Below are 25,325 nucleotides of genomic sequence, written 5' to 3'. Positions count from 1 at the left end.
TTCAAATAAATGAAAAAACCCACCCTTCCTAATACTTCCCCTTTCCTCCGAGAGAACACAAAGGACAAGAACAGGAATAAAAAGACAATAAAAGACAAATAAGGAGTCACTGACCAAGCGGTTGTATGGATAACAGTGCTCTAGAAATTAAACATGAAAGGAGGCTAACTGATGTTTTGGAAACTTTTCTGGAAGAGCATGCCTTTGCATTTCTTGAAGTAGACCCTCTGCTTTGTTATTAAACAGGCTAATTGTTAGCTTAAAAAAGACACTCTGACACAGATGCCAATGTCTCAAACAAGGTACATACGGGAGGAGGAGCCAGAGGCCAGGAAAAGATCAGAAGCGGACAGGTGCAGTCGCACACATCCCCAGGCAGAATCCTCTCCTGCAGGGAGGCACACTGAGAGAGCTGCCTCCCCCTCACCTGTCTGCTCCAGGGCACGGCAACAAACAGGGCCACTTCCGGGCGGCGCCCTTTGTCCCAGCACGGAAGACAGGAGGAAAGGCTTGGCAGCCTGACCGAACAAATGCATTAACTCCATTCAGGAGAGGAAGAGCTTGCCTGAGGAATGGAGGCTACCTCAGCAGATGTTTCTAAAATTAGATAATTACCTGTGGAGATGGGATGACACAGTTTAAAGCCTCCTGCTCAAAAGCAAGAATTGGAATCAAAAGACCCCTAAGCCGTTCATCTTTATGCACCTATTAAGATCCCATTGTAACGGGTCCTCCCAAATCAGGAATAGGGCCTATATGCTTCCTTTCTGTATTTGAGCTTTAGAAACTTACATTGACTGCATAACAAAAATCTTTTTTGAAAGGTTAAAAAATTACACTTTACCATCAATTAACATATGTACCTAAAACCACCAAAAAATGGATTAAAAAAAAAGCCATAGCAACTATTTGCTCTCTTCTTTCCTCTTTTAAATGAAAGAAGCAGCCTGCAGAAAGAAGTCTGTAGCCCAAGTTATTGATGTAGAAAGGGCTCTGAACCTTACCTCTTAGCAGATTAAAAGTCTTACGGGTGATATTTTTAAGGGAGAAGCGCCGCGACATCTCTGCACGTCCTCACGGCGCAGAGGCGGGGAGGCCATCCTCCAGCCCACGTCCACCAGCCCACCCCGCCGCACACTGCCTCCCTCCCCGGGACGGGGCAGCGCCGCTGCCTCCAGCACGGCAGGGCTGGAGAAACAAAGGGCAACGGAGTGTCTCTTCTAAGTGGAGGACTAATTCCCACCGCAGGGTAGCTATTTAAAGAGGTGGTGCCTGTGGGACAAACGCCGCCTCCCGGCCTTCCTGTTTGTGTCCCAGCTCAAGTTTTCATCCATTTCCTAAGAAAGACTGCAAAGTGTAATCAATCACAATAAGGCTGAGACTTATGAACCCATGCCGTGTGCAAGGGCAATTTTTAGAAACAGGTTTTCCCTTTCCTTCTTTTCTCCACTAAGCAGATATGAAGCTTCATTAAAAGTACTTTCAAAGTCAAAAGCAAAAACTGTATCTGTCGTGATTTGGTAAAAGTTTTTCTACTGAAAATTTTTTAACCTGAAATGTAGAAAGAAAAGAATTTGTGGATGATTAATCCAATATATATCAAGTAATAACGCAGAGAAAAACTATGAGACTTATGGTCAAAAGGCAAGGGTTTGATTCAAAAACCCTTTGCCATTTACTAGCTTTAAGTAAAGAAATTTACCCAATCTCTCTGGGCCTCAGCCTCTTTGTCTGAATAAATGGGACTAATAACATGTCTGTTACAAGTCTATTGTGAGAATTGTATAAGGTTACTGTAAAAACCCCATACCTTGCCCTACATAAAGGTTAGATCCTGCTGTCATTACACTGCGGTATCCGGTTTCCCAGCTGCTATTACATAGTAGCTGCAGACATTAGTAGCTGGATAAAAAGAGCTAATATATCTCCTCTCTTCTCTCCAAAATTATATTATGTATGCGTTTGTTTGCTTGTGTATTGTCTGACTTCCTCATTGGCACCAAGATTGCAGGAGGGCCAGAGTCCCCATAGATAACGCCGCCACAGCATGGCCTGATGAGCAGTGCGTAGGTCCACACCCCGGATCCAAACCTGTGAACCCCAGGCCGCTGAAGTGGAGCGCATGAACTTAACCACTACATCACCAGGCCGGCCTGATAATGCTGATTTAACAATATTCCCAGCAACAAGAACAGCTCTTGGCATATGTTAACATGCAATAAATATTTGTTAAATAAATGAATAAATAAATGCATAATTTCAGACAAAATCAAGCACAATGTTCTATACACAGTATGTCTGTAATGAACACTTATTGAATTAATAAATGAACCATAACTTTTTCCTACAGAGAAACATCCCAGGAAAAATGCAATGTAACAGAATTTTAAGACAAGTTGGAGCTCTTAAAAACATTTGAGATAAATATGACTATATATTTTGTTAGATAATCCTGTTCAAATATGTTATTAAGACAGTTAATGTACAAACTTCTTACAGCATGGATATTAGGTACAATATTCAATGCGAATTAATTTGCTGAAAAATGTTTACCTTAGTGTAGACGGTACCTAAAATCCTTCCTCAGGCCTGTTTCTGTTAAAAATGGAAACACTCTGTCCTCTGTTGCCCTTTAAGTCCAGGCTTGGTGGCAGTGGGATTTGATAAGGACTCATTGATTTTTTTAAGAGCAGTACTCAGACAAGAAGGATAAAGATGTGTGGTCCCTTGTGGTTCTTATGATCCAACTACTAATGCTTAATATAACATAACAACATGCAGGGAGACAGGATAGTCTCAAGGATCTGAAACAATAGATTTAGTTTTGAGCCTTCACAAATTGCCTAAATCCAGTGGAGACCAGTTCAAGTCACAAGAGACTAAAAATCAATTCTTTGATGGCTGCTCATTAATCTATTATGTGTAAAGAAAGAAAGTGACTTTAGTGGATATTTGTCCATTTTATAAAATTACCAAGAGAGGAAAGATCCTGAATCTCAAAGATCATGTGAGACAGAATTCCCTCTTACTTCTAAGGATTTCTCTTGCTTTGCTTGAGAAACAGGACCTTCTATGCCTCTTTTCCTTTCCTCTCTGCCCTCTCTCTCAGCTCCCACTTTATAGATAGAACAAAAGCTATCCTGTGATCTTTTCACAAGGGTTAAAAGTGGAAAATAAAGATTTAAAGTTGTTCACTCTGAATGAAGTCATTTTAATTCTGAAATATAAGGAAGCAAGTCATAATCATTGAACCTGAAAGTTCTATAGCTGTTGGCCAACGAAAAAGAATCTCTGAAGAACAGAGAGTGGTGGTCAAATAAAAACAAAATTGACTGCCTTTAACAGGTATATATTCTCGGATTTTCTGAGCTCCAAGTTTCAGACATTGTGACAATGTTGTTTGCCACATCCGTCCTCCTCCTCTTCTCTCACAGCTTCCCCAGTGCTAGAGGCATTTTTAATTGAGTAATTAAAGATTCTAAAGAAGTTTTAAAATAGAATTTTGACAGCTGCCAGAGGCAAGGCTTTCTCACTTTACACGTAGCCTCTGGCCTGACAAACACCAGTCTACAGGAGCTTGTGAGGTCAGCTACGAGGGTTATCAGATGCGGCTCAAATGCCTCCTGGAACAAGTACATTTGACCCTGCGGGAGGGGGATCAATTGTGGAAACTGCCATTCAATAGTCAAGTTTCTTCTTCATCTAATGTAAGGAGAACTCGGGAAGCGCCCACCCAGAAGCTCTGCCATCTTCCCCTGGGGATGCTGAAGTACCCGCCAGAGATTTCCTGAAGAACAGCTTCATCACCCTGCTTACTGACGGACTTAATCAAGATAGCACTGTGTATCTGGTTAGCAAATAAAAAGATAACTTAGAGTTACAGATTACAGGGGCTCGTTGTGCTATTTCTATCATTATTTGATACATATATATATATCTTATTTTAATAAATATTTATCTAATGCTACAGAGAACATAAAAATCAATTTTGTAAGGGAAGATGATTTATGGGCATGACTAAAAGGAGCAAATATCATAGAACACATTATCCCAAAGTCAACCATTACTAGGTATGTACACTGCACAACAGAGCAAAAATGAATTTTTCCTTTATGCCATCTGTTGTTTTACAGGACAGCTGATTTCCCGTCAGCTGACTCTAGTAACTATGATTAGTTAGAAATAAAATAAGTAAAACAAAGTTACACTGAAAGATTAATCTTATCAATAAGGAAGTATTTTGACAGCAAGTTAATTCTAAGAGTTAGAGCTATTCTTTTCCAAAATGAGAAATAAAGGAGATAATATTTCTTCCTCCTTTTCTCTCCCTCACGTTGTTGTGGGCAAGGGCCCTGCTAGATGCTCTGAAGACACAAGATGCATTAAGTACATGGCTCCTATTCTGAACCAATTCGGGAACTGGGAAGACGGGTGCAGAGTAACTCTAGCACAAGGGTCGTGTACAGCAAGGAGGAAGCACAGGCTAATAGCAAGAGTGCAGGGCACGAATGAGAAGGACATAGGTTCAAATTCTGGCTTTGCCACTTCCACACTGTGTGATCTTGGGCAAACTTCTTAATTCCTCTAAGCCTCACTTTCCTCACAGGCAAAACAGAGATCATACCTGTACCTGCCTCACAGGTATGAGTATACTCTTCTTGAGTATATTGCTGATTATTAAGTCGCACATGCACAGGGTCAACTTCATAACGCTGGGCAAAAAGCAAATGAGGATCTACAGGCTAAACAATTCCCAGATCTCGCAAAGAGCAAGGAGACACTTGAGTTGTTACTAGCCAGGAGAGAAAGACTTTGTGGAGCGCCTCGGGCTATGGGTCACAGCCCCAGAAGACTCTTTAGTAGAACGATACTTTACAGGATCAGTTTACTGTCTTTTACTAGTAGTGTGGCTAAATCAGCCCTAGAGTGAAGACCTAGATCTGCCCTAACAGACCTTTCAAGAGAAGGACAACAAAACTTTGCACTGAACCAAAATAAGAAAAAAAACACAAAAATCACATGTCTAGCATTCAATAAAAAATTACTACACATGCAACAAAGCAGGAAAATGAGACATAGAAACAGATTCAGAAATGACAGAGCTGAGGAATTAGCACACAAGGACAATTACAAATATGCTCAATATGCTTAAAGATTTAAAATACTTGAGGAGATAAAGGGAAGATTAAAAAACAATGAGACTTTATAGAAATGAAAAAACATATCTGAAATGAAAAATATACTAGACAGTATTACCAAGACATTGATTAACTGCAGAAGAGACCAGTAAATTCAAAGACAACATAAAAAATACTCAAACTGAAACACACAAAGAAAAAACGCCTGAAAAAAATGAAGGGCCTCAGCGACATGTGAGACAATATCAAGTGGTTTAACATATGTTATTAGAGTCCTGGGATGGGGGGCAGCGGATAAAAATGATATGAAGAAATAATGGCTGAAAGTTTTCCAAATTTGATGCAAACTACAAACCAGAAATCCAAGAGACTCAATGAACCCCAACAAAGATAATAGAAAGAATATCACAGCTAGGCATATCATGATGTAATTGCTGAAAACCAGAGATAAAGTGAAAATATCAAAAGCAGTAGAGCGGAAAAACAGAAAAATTATGTACAGAAGAACAACAAGAATGATGGCAAACTTCTGATTAGAAATGACACAAACAGGCCGGCCCCGTGGCTTAGCGGTTAAGTGCACACGCTCCGCTGCTGGCGGCCTGGGTTCGGATCCCGGGTGCGCACCAACGCACCGCTTCTCCGGCCATGCTGAGGCCGTGTCCCACATACAGCAACTAGAAGGATGTGCAGCTATGACATACAACTATCTACTGGGGCTTTGGGGAGAAAATAAATAAATAAATAAAATTATTAAAAAAAAAAAAAAAGAAATGACAGAAGCAAAAAGTAGTAGAAAGACACCCTGAAGTGCTGAAAGAAAAAAAAACAGTCAACCTAGAATTCTATATTCAGTGAAAATATCCTTCAAAAATGAAGACTAAATAAATGCTGTCTTAGACAAACAAAAGCACAAAGAATTCATGGCCAGAGATCTGCACTAAAATAAATGGTAGAGCAAGTTTTTCAAGAAGAAAGAAAATAATACCAGATGGAGACTTGGACCTGCATAAAAGAATAAAAAGTGTGGGAATTTGTAAATATATGGGCACTTATAAAAGAAAATATTTCCTTATTTTTTAATTTCTTTAAAATAAAACTGTTTAAAACAAAAATAATAACAATTTATTATAAGGTTTTTGACATATGTAATAAATAAAACGTAGACAACAATATCACAAAGGGCAGGAAGGAGAAAATGGAAGCATAAAGTCAGAAGATTCTTACATTATACATGAAGTGATATTATTTGAAGGTAGATGTGATATAAAGTGGCATATTGTAAACAATGAATGAAGAGCTATAAAATAAGAGTGTAGATAAAATGGGATACTAAAAAAAAAATACTAAAGTAATCCAGAAGAAGGCTGGGAAAGAGGAAGAAAAGGGGAATGGAACAGATGGGATAAATAGAAAACATATAGCAAGATGGTAGACTCAACCCAACCATATATGCTGCCTACGAGAAACACACTTTAATTATACAGACACAGAGTAAAAGTAAGAGGATGGACTAGGTTTACCATGCAAACATTAATCATAAGAATGCTTGGATGGCCATATTAATTCAGACAAAGCAGACTTCTGTGTCAGTTTGGGTCCTGGAGGAAGCAGACATCAAGACTGAATCAGAGGTTCAGAAGATTTATTGTGGGAAACACTGTGAAAGATAAGGGAGAGAGGGAGCAGGCTTGGGCAGGGAAAGGCCTTCAAACACGAATGTAGATCTGACACCTACGAAAGGAGAAGAGAAAGAAGATTTGTGTCAGAAGAACCCCAGACTGCAGTGCAGGTCTGAGAAAGTCTCAGCCAAGCTGATAGGCAGCCCCCAGCAGATACTGCCCCTTAGAAGACCTGGCATTGGGCAGAAGTGGCCCAGCTCTAGTAGCACATTGTGCTCAGTCATGGGCTGGCAGCATCCTGGGGAAGCACAGCCACAGCGGGAATATATGGCAGATCATAAAAGCATGGCAGCTGAGGGTATGGGTTAAGAATACTACTTTTGGGAAAGGAGGTGTAAATAGCACAACTCTATGGCTGCCACAACTTTAGAACAAGGGATATGATCAATGACAAAGTGTGATATTTCTTCATGATAAAAGGCTACTTTCACAAAGAGAACCTAAAAACCCTAAATGTGTACACACTTAATCACAGCCTTCAAAATATTTGAAGTAAAAATTCTCAGAATTGAAAGGAGAAATAAACAAATCCCAGTTACAGCTGGAGATGTCAACACTCCTCTCTCAGTCACAGACAGAATAAGTAGACAGAAAATCAGGGAAAATACAGAAAACTTAAACAACAGCATCAACCAAATTAACTTAATGGATATTTATATAATACTCCCACACAAAAGAGCAGAATACACATTCTTTTTAAGTTCACAGAGAATATCACCAAGATAAATCATATGCCTGGCCATAAAACAAATCTCAATAAATTTTAAAGGATTTAACTCAAATAAAATATGTTCTTTGACTATAATGGAACTCATTTAGAAATCAGTAAAAGAAAGATATCTAGAAAATCTCCAAATATTGGAAATTAAACAACACACTTTTAAACAACCCAGAGATCAAAGAAGAAATCCTAAGGGAAATCAGAAAATATTCTTAACTTAATAATAAGAAAACTACAACATATCAATATTTGTGGGAGGTTGCTAAAGCAATCCTTAGAGGGAATTTTATTACATTAAACGTTTATATTAAAACAGAAGAGAGGTCAATAATCAATGATCTGAGCTTCCATCTTAGGAAGCTAGTAAAGGAAGAACAAATCAAGCCCAAAATAAATCAAAGCAAAGAAATAATTAAGAATGAAAATTAATGAAAGAAAGAGTAAGCAGGTGAAAAATAGAGAAGACAAGTTCTTTAAAACCTAAAGATGAATAAGACTGATAAATCTGTAACTATTTGATCAAGAAAAGAGGAGAAAAGACAAAAATTACCAGTATCAGGAAGGAAAAAGAAAATTGTCCCTAAAAATCTTACACATAGCAAATGGATAAAAATGGAATATTATAAACAACCATCTGCCAAGAAATTGAACAGCTTACCTGAAATTGACAAATTCCTTGAAAGATATAAACTACTTATTGATTAAAGAAACTGAACTCATAATTTAAAACCTTGCCACAAAGAAAACTCCAGGCCCAGATGACCTCACTGATACACTATCAAACATTTAAGGATGAAAAAATACCAAACCTGAACAGAAAATGGAGGTAGAGGGAACTCCTCCCATTTCATTGTAAGAAATCAGAATTACCCTGATATGAAAACCATGCAAAGACATTATAAGAACAAAAACCTACAGACCAACATTGTTCATGAACATAAACACAGAAATCTTCAACAAAATATTAGCAAATCAAATCCAGTACTAGCTGATGATCCCTTGTGTCAGACTGGTAAAATCTATAGCAATAATTACTGCTGAGTCATATTTTTCTTTATGTCACTATAACTTCTCCTTTGGAGATGAAGACTTAAATTTGCATTGGTCATTTAATTTAAACTCAATAGTACAGGCTATTGTTTTAAGCACCTTGTTATACTATCTCTAAGCTGATGCAATAAAACGGCTGGTACATAGCAACTACCTACAATTTCTAACAGTTACCACTTTTTTAGCATCTAGGTCAGAGTATAACATGTAGTAGTCAAACAGTTGTTTGCAGATTTGAATTGATTAGGTGCAGATTCTATTCAAGGGAATTCTCTAATTAGCCCTGTTGATAACACAGAAAAACTGATGAGACAGGATGCAGAATGACCTTACAAGAAGTTATGATTGACTTGAATTCCAGGGCAGGCTTAGAAGTGAAATCTAAGGGTCTTCGCTTGTTCACTGGGCCAGCATATAGTTCATATCCACCCGGTCAGAGAGCAGACTGCAGCCTCAGAAGGGAGAGCCTTTAATCTTCTGAAGAGGAGCTACTGCAGTAATGTCGTTTCCTGGCGGAGGCCTGCCCTGATGATGGTAAGGAGAGGAGACATCTTCCTTGGAGCCCTCACAGCACTCTAGGCCTCTCTTAAGACATGCAGTTTATTGTCTTGAGCTATTCTTGTGGTGGTTAGGAACAGTTTGAGGACAAAGATTACCACTTCTTTATTATATTTGTATATATGGTGGAAGTCTTGCCATTATTTTCAATTTTCCCTTAGCACAGTTGTAAACATTGCTATTGCAGTGAGTCAAATTCACTTTATGACAAATAATAAGCAGCATTAGCTTTCCTCGTTTTCCTTTTCAGTTGATAAAGCAACTGAATTACAACTGATTACATACATAGTAGACTCTTCTTCACATATATTCTGGAAATCTACCTGAATCCCAAATTTGCCAATATAAATGTGTTTTCACAGGCCCGATGGCTATCTTACAATTTACACTTCTTATCCTCACATCACAAATGAACTACCTTTTCAAGCTTCACTCAATTTTTCTTTTTCATTTAATGAAAAAGTCACTAAAACAATTAAGCATCACTTTGTTGATTAATAAAAAAAATTCATGGTAGGCTTGTTTCCATCATGTATATATAAACTAACCGGAATTTGACTGCCTAGTTCTTCATTTACCCAAAATATTTTCTGACTAAGAACGACTTTGCTTCCTCCTTACCTTTGCCCTCCGCACTCGCAGAAAGTTTCTGCATACTCAAAAAGCAGAGAAAAGTATAACACCATGTGAGGATTCCAATCCTGGCCAATAGTTAGAGTCACCCTCAGCTAAGTGACTCCCTGCAACCACTCCGCAGCACACACCACGGAGCTGCAGGAGGCACACCCTGCGGAGCGAGAGAAACACCTCATTCCACACAACTTTCAACCAACAGTAAAGCCAAAATGGGCTCCATCCATAAATGCCAGTTTAAATTTCTACACAATGGGTATTTTAAGAAGAAAAATGCTGAAAGAGACTATGTAATCTTATTGATCCTGTTGAACATCAAGGTAAACCCAGTCACCATTCCAACTATTTTCATACATCAGCAGGATGTCTTTATGCAAATGAGAGATCTTCCTGTAGCAGCAACAATTCCAGACTGTGGTAGTTCCATACTGGACTTCACCTTTGTAGGTAATAGACATATCGGAAGGTTTTCATCTCAATATCAGGGTATTGTACTGGTTTTGTCCAGCGAGGGGAAGACTCATATTGTTAAACGCAAAACGTGAGTCTTTTATTTATTATGTGCCTTTCTTCAGAAATATCAAATTACTTGATTTCCATATTTTCTTGCTCTATTTCTATTAAATGGTAATAATAGCTTCATAACTGATAACTAAGGCAATTTTTCAGAAAGCTTTATGTGGTGGGGTAGGAATGATGGGGGCATAGGGAGGCTAAGGAGAAGGATGCATGAGTGGCATCTGCCAGCACATGGCAGGCTTTGTTCTGACTTAGGCTGGTGCTGACATACAAGAAACGACTCCTTCATTCAACAAATATTTTTGAGATCCCACCAGGTACCAGGCCCTGTGTCGGAGACAGGAGGTGCAATGGGGAGCCAAGACAGACATATTCTCTGCCCTTGTCAAGACTACTGTCTAAAGGGAGACCCAGCATATAGTTACAATTACAACATGGTGATGAATGTCGCAAGTGAAGACTTCCCCGAGGAGAAGCTGCTTGAGCTGGGACTGGACAGGTAAGTAGGATTCAGCTGGGTGCAGACGGTGGCGAGGATGATGCCAGAGGACTATCACAGGTAGGCCAATTGGGGCAAGAGGGAGTGCAGGGCATCTGAGCAGCTTGACAAAAGGGCAGGAGCACAGACGGTGCCGGAGAGGTGGATGTGGCCAGGAGATGCTGGACCTTGCAGCCCCGTGAAAGATTTCGGTCCTTCTCCTTAACAATGGGATATCATTAAAGGTAATTTTAAGCAGAATTTTATTGCTGCCACCTCAAAATTATATTTGTACAAAGTATACTAAGAGGATACATGGAAATCTTAATGAAAATAGTTTCCATGGAGTCTTCCAATGTGGTATATGTATAATGCAGTCCCTTCTAACATGCAGTAAAAATGACCTGACTTGATGCAAAGAGAAAACTTAGTCACAATGTTCATTCATCAAACAAATATTTGTTGAGTACTTTATGTCAGATACGATTCTAGGTCCTGGAGGTTCATCTGCAAACACGACAAAGACCCTTATCTTCATGAAGTTTAATTCTAGTGATAAAGAGATAACAAAGATAATAAATAAGCAAATTATTTAGTATTAAAGATGATGATTGTCAGGGAAATGAGAAAAGATGAGTAGGGTTAAGGAGGAGGAGAAGGGTGGGAGGCGCAGGAGAGGGAGGTAGCAAGTGACCATACTGAAAGGTCGTTGAGGCCTCAATTGGAAGATGAAATTTGAACAATTTTGGTGGTTTATAAAACTTTGACAGTTTCTGCTGAAACAAAAGAATTATTCTAGTGCCATTTCTAGATATCTTCCAGTGTATGTCTGAGACAAAGAGATCAAAGGAAACATTAGCTGTTGCTCAGCTTACTGCTTCTGTATTTTTTGTCCTCTTGTAAGTCTTTCTACTAACAATAACATTTTGAATATTGACTGAGAATTTTCTTGTACTTTCCGTATGGCAATAATTTATTCACAGACAAAAGAAAACCAGCTCTACCAGTGTTATAGCTTTGGCTTCTTTCAGCTGGAAAATGCTGACAGATTTTTATTTTCAAAAGCCCTTGTGCCAGTAAGGGTAAAAAACCAAAAGATCTCTCACAGTAACAGATACAGCAGGAGGAGGAAACGAAGGATGAGTGTACTTTACTCAAGTAATGGTACTTACATAATTAGGGCAAAATTAGTAGTAGCTAATACCCTTAATTACAAGCAAGTTTTAAAATAAGTTTAAATACATGTCAAGATCTCAACCCATCTCTTCTTTGGAACAAAGACGTCTGGAAGTGAAACTATAGCTTCCTTGACAACACAAACGGTCCCCAAATGATCTTTGGAAACAAAAGAAGTAAAATGATTCTCAGGAGGAAATGTGCTCTGAATCCATGACAGCAAGTAGTTCTTGTTTACAGTAAGCTGTGAACAGGCAGCTGTGACTATTAGCGGTGATGTGCCGACGATTATTAACTCCACCATATAGTGAGGGTGTGAAGTCACAGGACTGTTGCTTTTATGCTGCATTTCTACTAAAGCTCGATTTTATTGCCCATTTTCAACAGTTCTTAGGCTTGGGTTGTAAACAACAGCCTTTGGTAATTCTTCTACAGGAAACAAACAATGCAGCGGTGAGTAAAGTTTAATCATAAACATATCCAACAAGGAAGAACAAACAAAAGAATCAAGCATGATTCTCCATTTACAAGTCAAACAGGTTATCTGCCTTACCTAATAGGTTGTCTTTAATTTTGATCGTTAGTGGTCACTCATAAATGAAGCTATTTTTATTTTTCTCAAGTGTCTATGTTTCTTATTTTAGGAAGCCAAACCATTGTCTAGACTTTAATAAGGAGACATGAACAATCAAGATGCGATGCCGGGCTTGAAATAATGATAATAAAACACTTTAGGAGTTTACTACATGCTGATTAGGGTTGTAAGTGCTTTACAGCTACTAACTAGTCTCACCACTCTATGAGACTGCACTATTACTACCATCCTTTTACAGAGGAAGAAACGGAGGCACAGAGAGGTTAAGCAATGTGCCCAGGATTGCAGAGCTAGCCTCTGATGCTGTATAAACTAAAGAGTAATTCCCCAGTGTGCCAGTGACTACCTCTGCTTTCACGTTGCAGGAATTTACATGCTTACAAGCCTTCTGCTTCCGGGAATGAGTTTTTGTTGTCTCTATGGTTATAATAAGCTGAATCAGGAAAGCCATAGCACGAGGAAACAGTAATAGGTTCTGTGCGCTCTTCAGCAGCGCTTCACCTTGCCGGGACGGAAGGCCTCCTCCGTGGCGCGCCTCCTCCGTGGCGCCGGGCTGCCCTCTCCCTCCCGAGCACAGCTGCGGCCTCAGCGCCCGCGGCAGAACTGGCCCCACGTCCCGGAGCGAGGAGGGATGCTGCGTGCGCGCAGGGGCCGTGCGCCGCAGCCTCGCGCCGCAGGAGGCAGCAGCAGGGGCCCCCGCAGCGAGCCCCGCGGGGGAAGCGTCCTGGCGGCGCGGCGGGAGCGGGACTCGGGACAGGGCAGCGGGAACGAGGGCTTCCCGCGCGCGGGGGCCGGACGCCGCGCCAGCGCGCTCCACTCCCTCCAGTTAAACCTTGACACGCGCCCGGCAGCTGTCGTCTCCCCTCTTCTGGGGGAGAGCGACACCGAGGGCGAGAGGCCAGCAGCCGGCCGCGGCGCAGCGCACCTGGCCGTCAGGCCGCGACCCGAGCGGGCTGCCCCTCCCGGGCCGCGCCGCGCTCCAGGGCCGCACTTCCCGGAGCCTGGTCCTGCCGCCCACCCACCACGCAGACCGGGGCCAGGGCCTGGGCCTTGCTGCGCCTCGCAGTCCCCAGCCAGGGGTGCGCGGACCTCCATCACAGTAACGCTGTGCATGTTAGAGAAGGTAGCACACTAAGCCCTTAGGGAGTGCCTGGCACAGAAGCACCTAATACATGTTACCTTATTACGAAGGAAACTCGCTGCTAAACATATACTACTTGAAAGCAAGTAATAATCTGAAGGCAAGTATTACAAGCCATTGTATCCCCAGCGCTTCATATAATCCCTGATACAAACTTGATGTTCAACACAGTTTGTTAAATAGGTGAATACCTAGACTAAAGGACTGTAAATAACAGTTCTTAAAATGGTTTACTAGGCCTAATGTCATCTGACCTGCCATTACCTCTCCCACATCATCTCCTGCAGCCCCTTTGCTTGTTCTCTCCACTCCAGTAACATTGGCCTTCTTGCTGTTTCTTGAAACAATAGATACCCCAGGGCCTTTACACCTGCTGTTCCCTCCAATAGATTAGGTCTTCTTCAGGTCTAAGTTCCAACGCCCTCTTCTTGGTGAATCCCTCCCTCCCAACACATTTTGAATTGCAACAACCCCTCATCCACTTCTCTGGCACCCCTTATACTTTGTCTCTCCTTTGTTTTTCCCTATAGCATTTATTACCATACACTATATACTATAAACTAAAAACATTTATTTCACATATTCTCTACTCCCTAGAATGTAAGCTTCGTGAGGGCAGAAATTATTGTCTTGTTTTGTACACTACCATATCTTCAGTACTGAGAAGCTCTGACACATAGAAGGTTCAATAAGTATCTGTTGAGTGGTAGAAGAATATCAGCCATTAACTTATTAAAGATCATTTCAATTTAGTGTGAGTTTGTATATAAAAATATATGGTAATACATGCTAAGGAAATAATAAAGGGACTGATGTCTGAATGAGATGAGACACTGACTGGGGATGAGATACTAGTAAAATATAAATGCTCCTTTTCTAGAAAGCTACTAACTTTCTATGTAAGTTAAACTGGAATTTCAGTTCCTCTATTGCATCTATATTCATGGAAAGTAGAGGAAGTTATGTCTGTTTTAATGGGAAATGAAAAGATATCAGTCTTTCTTTCACCATCACACATGGTAAGCAGATACTGGTAAGTCTTCTCTTTGCCTGAAACTTAGGTTGACTCTGCATTTCACCTAAGTTAAACGTTTGTTTGTTTATTTGTTTTTTGTGAGGAAGATCAGCCCTGAGCTAACATCTGATGCCAATCCTCTTCTTTTTGCTGAGGAAGACTGGCCCTGGGCTAACATCCGTGCCCATCTTCCTCTACTTTATATGGGACGCCACCACAGCATGGCTTGAACAAGCAGTGCGTTGATGCCCACCGGGATCCGAACCTGCGAACCCCGGGCCGCCACAGCGGGGCACGAGCACCTAACTGCTTGCGCCACTGGGCTGGCCCGTGTTTGTTTTTTAATCAGCGAAAGTATGATATTCTGTCGTGGCTTTCTAATCCTAAATTCCTAATGGGAGGAACACAAACTCTTCTGTGCCCTGACCAGGTCCTACCAAAACCCTGTGTAGCAATGGACACAGGGAAACGCCTGAGCAGAGGTGTCACCACTCCCACCCCTCTGGTAATTGAAAAATCTCACTTCTCTTTCCTAGATTGTGCCTTTATTAATCTGGATATAAAAGGATTAAGTTGATACAGATAATATTAATAAACTATGCTTTTTTGCAGATTATTTATAAATACAAAATGGTGCCTAAGTATGCATGCACATATGTTGCAGTATACATAAGTACAGTAGGTCAGCCCACGCACTTAGTTATACTGATATTCCATATACAAGATCCTCCATAAACACTGCATTTAAAAGTTAATGAGGGCCGGCCCCGTGGCTTAGTGGTTGAGTGCGTGCGCTCCGCTGCCGGCGGCCCGGGTTCGGATCCCGGGTGCGCACCGAGGCACCACTCCTCCAGCCATGCTGAGGCCGCGTCCCACATACAGCGACTAGAAGGATGTGCAGCTATGACAGACAACTAAGTACTGGGGCTTTGGGGGAAAAATAAATAAATAAAATCTTTAAAAAAAAAAAAAAAAAAAAGTTAATGACCAGGGCCAGCCCCATGGCTTAGCGGTTAATTGCACGCGCTCTGCTGCTGGCGACCCAGGTTCGGACCCCGGCGCGCACTGACGCACCGCTTCTCCGGCCAAGCTGAGGCCACGTCCCACATACAGCAACTAGAAGGATGTGCAACTATGACATACAACTATCTACTGGGGCTTTGGGGGAAAAATAAATAAATAAAATTATAAAAAATAAATAAATAAATAAGTTAATGACCAGTTTTACTATTTCACTTTCTTTTAAAAATTCCAAATCCTATCTAGCTTTCAAAACCCTATCCAAATATTATTACCTCCAAGAAATCTTACCTGCTTCCTTCACTATCCTTCTGACTGGTGCAGTTAACACCCGTGTTCTGAATGAGCTCTTTGCACGTGTCTCCCTGTGAGATTATGAACTGGAGGGTCGGACGCTCACCTCTGTAGGCCAGAGCCTAGGACAGCGCTGGCACAAAGGCCGTGTTCAGTAAATGTTGAATTGAATTTCTGAACATAGACTCAAAATAAATGTAGCTAATAAAAGGAAGTCACACCAAGTACAAAATAAAAATGAACTCTCAAATTAAAAAGCATGTGTACTTGGATTATGGCCGTGTCCATTTTCTGAAAGTCAGTGTTGACAATGATCTTATACTTAGAAAAGTTTTATGTAATGTGCCAAAAGAATTGTCTGAAATAATTGGTTTTATTTCTAAGTGTAGTTCTATTTGTTTCAAGGGTTTCTCATTGGAACACAGCCCAAAGGCCACTGCTCCTGTAAAGCTCTCCCGTCTCCCCAGGGAGTAATGGCGGCTGCCTCCTTTGTGCCCTCAGGTCTTGAACATCTTTCTATCCCAGCCCCTGTCTCCTTCACTGCATTTATTTGCTCTCATGTGTGTCTCTTGCACTAGACAGAAAACTCTTTGAGGGCAGAGACTGTCTTATTATTTCAGATCCCTGATGTCTGGCACCAAAAATTAAACAAATTAAAAGCTTCTCTAAGTTTAAATTTTTAATTCTCAACTAGCCTGGCCCAGCTCTCACTGGGGCCCCGGAGTCTGAACATGGGTGTGTGCGCCAGAGTCAATCGACCCTGGACTGTAGGAAGTGCCTGTGAAACTCCAGAAATGTGCTAACTTGCATTATTACTTTCTAACATCAAACAATTCAATAATTGAGCTACTTGCCCTTCCTTTCACTGAAATTATTCAGTCTTGTTCTCTTATGTCTATGAAGATTCTTTCTGTGGACAAATTAAATTGTGTGGAATTAGATTTTATTATCCATAGCTGAAATTTCTGAAGAAAACTGTCTTTATTTAAAGTTTCGATAGAACAAAACAGCCAAGACAGGGCTGACCACATGTAGGGATATAGACTGGATATATAATATTTCTTGATGATTACTTGTCTTGCTTTAATACTTTCCTTCCTGACCCCAAATAAACAGAACTGCAAACACCATGTGGCAAGAAGAGAGAGAAGCTGAGAGACAGAGACGCTGCTCACAGAGCCCTCTCGGCCGCGCTTCTGCTCTCTCATCCTCCACTCCAAGAGCGTGGCCGCTGCTGCTCCCCTCCGCAGGGCACGCAGGACTGCCTCTGGCAGCTCACTTGCCTCAGCACCGGAGCTGGGAGCATCCAACAGATACCTGTAGGCCACACACTGTCCCGGACAGTGGCCGATCAACGGGCAAAAACAGTCCAGATAGACTTTGTGCTCCTGAAGCCCAGAGACTAGCAGAAAAGGAAATTAAACAAGTATTTGCAATAACGTTGGATAAATGCCATGGTAAGTTAAGTAAGGCTAGTCTGGAGTCAAATTCTAATACTTATGTAAGAACATTCTACCTTGACAAATAAGAACTGAGGAAAAGAGACTGGGTCATTTGTACACGATCACATTGGTCGGCAGCCCTCTTTTCCCCTGTTTTCTGATCAGTAAATTTAGGATGATAAAACCACCCCCCTCAGAAAGTTATTGTGAGAACTAAAGTTATTGTGAGACACAAGGCAAAACGCTGTACACGGGACCTGGCTCCTAGTGAGGAGTGAATGCATCTTTGATGTGGTTATGTCACACAGAAGGGCAACTGGCCTAACCCAGAGAATGTCCTAGAGGAACAGACTTCTAAGCGCACTCCTGAAGAAGGGGAGTGAGTGCATTGGTGATATAGCAGTTTGCTCTGGCTGTCATAACACTGTGCCACAGGCCGTGCAGCTTAACACAGACATCTATTTTCCCACAGTTCTGGAGGCTAGACGTCCAAGATCCAGGTGTCAGCAGGGTTGGTTTCATTCTGAGGCCTCTCTCCTGGGCTTGCAGATGGCCATCTTCTCACTCTGCCTTCACATGGTCTTCCCCCTGTGTATGTGTGTCCTAATTTCTCCTTCTTATGAGATCAGTCAGATTAGAGTAGGGCCCACCCTAATGACCCTCATTTTAACTTAATTACCTCTCTAAAGGCCTTATCTCCAAGTACAGTCACATGGTGAGGTACTGGGTGTTAGGACTTCAACATATGAATTTTGGGGGGACATAATTCAGCCCAAAACATTGAGGAAGGCAGGGAGAGGCAGAGAGAAGAGGACTCGGTCTAACAGAAAGGATAACATGTGTGAATTGAAAGAGGATGGTGTAGCATGTTGAAGAGAAATGAACTGAATGAAATTAAACCTTTTTACAGTATAGATTATCAAGGAGGAATAGCAAAAAGTGAACCTGGAAAGGGAAGTAGAGGCAAATCAGGCCACATAAGCCCTTATAAGATAGTTTAAATATTAAGCAGTTGGGGTTTATCCTAAGGGAAGTGGAAGACCATTGTTGATTTCAAGCAGGATTGTGTATGTGGCATGATTGAACTCCATTTTAGAAAAATCGCTCTGTCTGCATTATAAGGAGTTTTTTGAAGGCAGAGTGAGCACTTGGAAGGTGTTTGAAGTAAGACAAGTGAGAAAGGCTGATGGCTTGAGTTACGCCATGGGAGTGCAAGAAACCAATACACTATGGAAAGTTAATCAATGGACTTGGTCAAGTGACTGTTTGATGGGAGCAAGAGGGAAAAGGAGAACAATTCCCATGTTCCCAGTTAATGGGCAGATAATGGGAGGGAAGATGACAAAGTCAGAATGCACCTCTTAAATGTGAGAAACCTGTGGGACTGCCAGTACACCTTGGTTATTGATAGTACTGCCTGCCTACGAAGCTCTTACTATACATGACACAGTGTACCAAGAACATTATCATACACCCTTCTACAGGTGAGGAAGCTGAGCCTAACGTGGCTGCGGCCCCATGTCTCTTCCACACTCTGACCGCCCCCACTCCCACCCCTAGGGGCACTACTATCTTCACTTTTGATGCCATAGATTAGTTTTGCCTATTTTTGATACAAATCAAAATCGTATATGAATGAAATCATACAGTGTATGCACTCTTTTGTGTATGTCTACATGCATTTTAAAGTCTGCAATTTAACCTGGGGGAAATAAAAGGTTGTTGTAGACAGAGACATAAACATAACCTCATGAACTCGTTTCCCCATATTCTGAGGACCCCTGACATGGATATACAGTACCTGCACATTTGTATTCTGAATTACACCCAAGTAAAATCAGTCACGTGAAATGAATCCAGGGAAAGACAAGGCCCTCTCCATGTGGCATCCTTTTGAAGAGACGTGGTCACCCACCCAGACTGACTGTAACAAATCCCTTCAGAGGAATTAAAATTAGAATGTAAATAGCAACAGTGAGAGAGGTTTTAAAGAGAAAGTTCCAGTGTAGTAGCTTAAAGTAAAGTGAGATAAGCTTTGCATAATAATAAATTTGAAATCGACTAATTATTGTTTTATCAAAGTAATCCCTTTTTCTAGTTAGGAATCTTTTGTACTGCTACGGAACTGAAAGTGACTTCAGAAAATGTTTTGAATGTGTTGTAAAAACAATAGAAATGTCAGTAGAAAATCGGCTTTTTAACTAGTTTTAAAAATTCTTTTCTAAAACACTTTTATAGACGTTGTGCATTTAACTTCCAACACTGACTGTAAGTTCGTCAGACGATATAATTTTACATTGTGCTCGTGTAATTCTGAGTTTGTTTCTTACCTGAACCTAAGAATTTCTTGGTCGGGTGGGTGGGGATGAGAGTCTTATTTTTTGGGTAACAGGACCTTGGCCCTGATAGCTCTCTTATGAATTATACTACTTTTGCTTTCAATCACAGTACAGCAGTCTCCTCTTATCCACGGGGATACATTCCAAGACCCCCAGTGGATGCCTGAAGCCGCGGAGAGTACCAAACACTACGTACACCGTGTTTTGCCTACATATACACACCTATGATGAAGCTGAATTTATCACTTAGGCACAGAAAGAGACTAGTGGTGCTTCGGGGCCATTATTAAGTAAAATAAGAGTGACTTGAACAGAAGCACTGTGATACTCGGACAGTTGATCTCATAACTGAGGCAGCTACTACGTGTCTAACGGTCAGCTGATGTGTACAGTGTGGATCTGCTGGGCAGAGGGAAGAGTCATGTCCCGGGGGGATGCAGTGCAACAGCAAGAGATTTCATCACGCCACTCAGAACAGCGCACAATTTACAACTTATGAATTATTTCTGGAATTTTCCATTTAATATTTTCTAACCCCGATTGCCTGCAGGTAACTGAAACCACAGAAAGCAAAACTGCAGATAACAGGGGCTACTGTATAAAAAACTGTAAAAAAATATTTTACTTGGAAAATGAAAACAATCATATTTGCAAATTTACTGCCATCGAACTTTTAAAGTTGCCCAATGCTTCAAAAGGGGGGAAAACCTTATCTATTCATCGTAGTTCTCCAAAACAGGTAGTTTTGTTTGTTTGTTTAGGATAATTAGGATATAATTCCATTCCAGAGAAGATATACATCCTTTTTTAGCATAGTGAATTCTTTGCATGAACTCCTACTGCAAATCTTTTGATCACAAGTTCTTCTTAAACCTCTAAAATTCCTGATTTTATACATATATATATCATTTTTTGGTGAGGAAGATCGGTCCTGAGCTAACATCTGTGCCCATCTTCGTCTATTTTGGATATAGGACACCTGCCACGGTGTGGCTGGATGAGTGGTGCATAGGTCCGCACCCGGGATCTGAACCTGCCAACCCCAGGCTGCTGAAGTGGAGTGCACGAACTTAACCACTGGGCTGGCCCCATAAAACTCCTGATTATGTTTTGATGTCCATCATGGCCTTCTCCTTGAACCAGACAAGGTTGTGATTACAATCTTAAATGAATCCACTTTTGAGAAAAGAATCAACCACCTGTGATCAAAATTTTGACTGCAGGACACCATGCCTCTAAACGGGGGTGGGAAGCAACAAAGTTGTGTGAAGCTTAAAGTTAAGTTATTTTTCAGCAGGGAACTCTGCAGCAGAGTGTAAGAGCCTAGTTTCTCTGTTGTAGCTTTAACTTTTTTTTTCAAAGTCAGATCGGAATCTGTGAAAGTGCTCAGATTTTAGCTACTTTTTGCTTTGCTTTTGCTCTTGTCATTTCCACATTTATGTCCTGTCATAAGTGAGGTGCAGATTTCAGTTCCTTCACTCATTTAAGACTTATGTTCCATAAGCATCTCTGGTTTATTTAAAAACTCTTAAACTTGTTAGGTGCAGAGCTCAAGTTCTAAATATATGTTATTTAATCAACCAACCATGCTTTAAGCAAGATAACTGGGTAAACATTAGCAACATTTCAGTAATAAATTAAAGAATCACAGAAATGAAGATCATCATTGATTGCAACTTTATATACAGTACAGAAAAGGCACAAAACAATAAAGACTACACCCAAATTGGGGCTTTTATTGATCACTAGTAGAATATTCTAAATGCAAACTAGAATTTCCTTATTCATTTCTAAGCTTCTCTTTTTGAAAAATGTGACTTGTTCCAATTTGCCAACTGACTCTTTAATAAAACTTTCTGAAACTTGAGTAATTATGTCTAAAAGGATTAGACTAAGAACTAAATCCCCATCTGCGAGGATATCTGAATTTGCCTCCTTCCAAATTATATATGAGGCGTCAGTGGTAAAACACAGATCAGAAGAAAACAGAGTACTCATTTAAAAGGAAGAGCCCATTCCATGCTTACTAAGTATTAAATTTTAACTGATTTTAACTAATATTTTATTCAAACTCACATTATACATCATATGTGAAATGAGTATGATAAAAAAATCTCATTAATAAAAACCCATTTAGTAAAGCAACAAGTGACCTATTATTTTAGAACAAATCTAAAGCAGTCCTATGGCCTTACCTGACTCTTACTCACGATAAATAAATCAATATTTCCTATTTTGCCTTTGATCTTCTCTGATTAAAAACCACAACTCTCATTTATCTAAGATTTTAAGTGGACAGATCTAGAGTGAAAAAAAAATTCATAAATACCATAAAATCTCATTTTCAGGTCTGGCTGCCTAAAAATCTTTAACTAGACCAACCAACTAGGAGGAAAATTGGATAATCTGCATTTCTCTGCTTGCTTTCCTGTGCAATATTAAAAGGCTAGCCTTTTAATAGGTCCAGCAGAACCTATGCCTTAAACCAAAGAAGAAAAGAGCCATCTTATTTACGCTTTATGGATTTGAAGCCCCTTTTCCCCATTTCTCATCTGATGTAATTAGAATATGTTAGGAATTCCTTACTTTGAATCTTCTAAATAATATTCCTAGTAAACCTACACTTCCATGCAGTGACATGTATAAAGAAGAGTTCACTATCTTCAGTTTTTTCCCAACACCTTCCCCAATTAACTTGAGAAATAGCTCTTGAACACAGCGCAAAGAGAGGATTCAAGGACACTTGGAAAATGCCCCTCAAAGTCACAAGTTTATAGCTCCATCATTGAACTGCTGAGGGCTGGTCCCAGGGAAACATCCTCAAAGCCTCTCGACTTGACAGGTAATCTAAGGGGCGGAGCTCATTCATCTTCTTTGGGGGCAGTGCAGTGTGAGAGCTTGATATCTAGCCCTGCTCGTGTGGGTGAACAACTGTGTTCAATACTTTATTCTACTGAACTCTGGAAAGATCTTTGACGCCAGCTTTTAAAGAATTTACCTAAGTTGCTAAAAACATTGGATAGTCAGTCTGTTCTTGTGTCTCTAATGTCACATTAGATTAACTTTGGAATGATGGAGGGAAGGACATAGAGAGAGAGAGAGATCACAAAATTTTGGAAAATTCTATATACCTTTGTCGTTGCTTAATTCTTAATTCAACAGGATAGGCAGCTAGAACATCAACAACCATTTAAATGTTCCTTTACCAAATCTGTAGGAATTTTATTTCCCTAGGGTGGTAACATCATGATAATTATAAACCAAGCTTTGTATTAATTATCAATATGTCCCTGTAATTTCTAATTCAAATGCACTCCTCCCAGTATGTAATGTGGACCGGGTTTCTCATTGATCTCTGTCTCCGACCCTTCTCTCTTGAGACAGTTTACCTCTTTTGGTTTTACTTCATCTGTTTCCCTTCCTATCTTTCAGTCCTGCTCTGCGCCCCCCCCATTCTCCCCTACAGATCTCTACAGAATATGTAATATGGCTTTCTCCTGTTTCCCAGTCTCACCACGTTCAAGAAGAATGGCTTATGCCACTAATCAGCTTCCATGTTTCCAAAAAATATTGCTATCTCCCATTTGTGACAACTATTAAACAGGCCATATTCTCTGCAAAAGGTCAGAAAGGATATATTATGCTAGGTCTTTCTGTGAGGGTTATTTTCATCACTCATCTTAGGTTTTCACCACTTTAAGGAGGTGGAGGTGGAGCAGAGAGAGGAGGAAGGGGAGGAGGGCAGGAAATGATTCCAAGGACTGAGCGAAAAATGACTGGTGCTTCAGGAGGATGTAACAGTAAGAACAGTTAATTCTGACATAGATCTCACCCTGTGGCAGTCGTTGTTCTCAGGTCCTTACTTATTCTGATGTTTTTAAGCCTCACAGTAAACCTATGAGATACACTACTACAGTCCCCAGGAGGAAACCGAGCCGCTGAGAGGCTCAATGCCCTGCCAGAAGCCCCACAGTCAGTAGAAGAGCCGGGACTCCCATCCAGGCAGATTGGCTCCAGAAATCCTGCCCTTCACCAGTGATCTGCTTCTTTCAAAGCCAACAGAGTTGATTATTTTGATATTGGTAAGGCTGAAAGTAAAATAAATTAGCAGTGACTTATGACCAAAATACCCCAATTCTTTTGTGACCAATATATGATCTGCAATAGCTGAGACATATACTAATTTAACCTATATATTTGATGTTTATTGCTAATACAAAGAAATTGCTCAAATGTTGTCCAGAATGATGTCTGTTTTAGAAAACAAAGAATACATTTTATGGTTTTTGGATTCGCGCACAGGATGACCATATGTCCTGGTTTGCTCAGAAACATCTCAGTTTATACCTGCTATTCGGGCACGATTATTAATAGCAGTTCCTTTCACTTTCAAAAGTGTCCCATTGTGGGCCGGCCCCCTGGCTTAGCGGTTAAGTGCGCGTGCTCCGCTGCTGGCGGCCCGGGTTCGGATCCCGGGCACGCACCGACGCACCGCTTCTCCGGCCATGCTGAGGCCGTGTCCCACATACAGCAACTAGGATGTGCAGCTATGACATACAACTATCTACTGGGGCTTTGGGGGGAAAAAAATAAATAAATAAAATCTTTAAAAAAAAAAAAAAGTGTCCCACTTTGGACAATAAAGTATATAGTTGTCTTACTTATGCACAACTAGTGTAACTGGCACAAGTCAAATTGCATTAAATTCTGATCTGATCTCTTTATCATATTATTTTTCAGGTCATTCTTTATAGCCACTCCAGAAGCCATGACCTTTGTCAACAACCACCAATGGCTGTTCACTGTCCTGCATGTATTGTTATCTTTATCTGTAAAAAAAAATGTACATTTTTTGTTGTTGTATGGTCCCATTCCCAAGCTTTCTGTTTAACAAGAATCTTTCATTTAGTTTTTTCTATCTATGAAATTTACTAGGACTACTAATTAACTTTAAAACTTCTAAAAGGCAAAAATCAATATAAAACAAACACCCTTCTTCACCTCAAAAAATATATAATAATAAAATTTCTCTGCACCTAAACCTACATAAAGCTATCTCTGTAAATGCTAGTTTATAATCACACATGCTCATAAAAGGGAGAGTTCTATTGACCTTGTCTTCTCAAACATTTTACAGGATATGGTACATCACCACGCGAATTTTAAATGATGTTTTATTCATCTTTTTGGAATCAATATCTGCATTAAAGCTGACAAATGCTGCATTTGGCTTTAATAATTCTGATACTTTCATTTCCTCATCCTAAAATCAGTTGTTTTTACCATCATGAGCCCAGTGGTACCTTTTCCCACTTCTCTTTTTTCTGCCCCTTTCTACCTTCAAACACTTCATTTCCCTCTAGTCTTTTTGCCAAATCACTGCCTCTCCTCCTCCAATACTTTCTAGTCTATAACAACCACTCTAATGACATTTCTATCCTTAAGGATTCAATTGTCACTGTTTGGAAACAAGCCACTATCAATTTCATTCTCTCATATTATGCTTCCCATAATGCCTCCAACT

At 40.4% G+C, this 25,325-nt stretch overlaps 1 protein-coding gene across 6 annotated transcripts in view; it reads right to left on the bottom strand.

Annotated features, from left to right (window-relative positions):
* ARHGAP28 (Rho GTPase activating protein 28) overlaps nt 1–25,325 on the bottom strand; it is a 245,692-nt gene that overhangs the window by 195,776 nt on the left and 24,591 nt on the right. The window contains exon 1 of one of the 6 annotated variants that reach the window (XM_087438885.1): nt 1,005–1,184. The exons of 4 other annotated variants lie outside the window; for them this stretch is intronic. The gene's annotated coding sequence lies outside the window, so the exon portion shown is untranslated. Of the gene's footprint in view, nt 1–1,004; nt 1,185–25,325 lie in introns of those variants that run through there. One more of the 6 variants, XM_087438884.1, reaches the window with a different exon arrangement.

The sequence above is a fragment of the Ceratotherium simum genome, chromosome 14 (genome assembly GCF_057802395.1).
Source record: "Ceratotherium simum simum isolate JZ-2026a chromosome 14, ASM5780239v1, whole genome shotgun sequence".
NCBI classification, from domain to species: Eukaryota; Metazoa; Chordata; class Mammalia; order Perissodactyla; family Rhinocerotidae; genus Ceratotherium; species Ceratotherium simum.
This window is presented reverse-complemented; position numbering and strand designations above follow the sequence as displayed.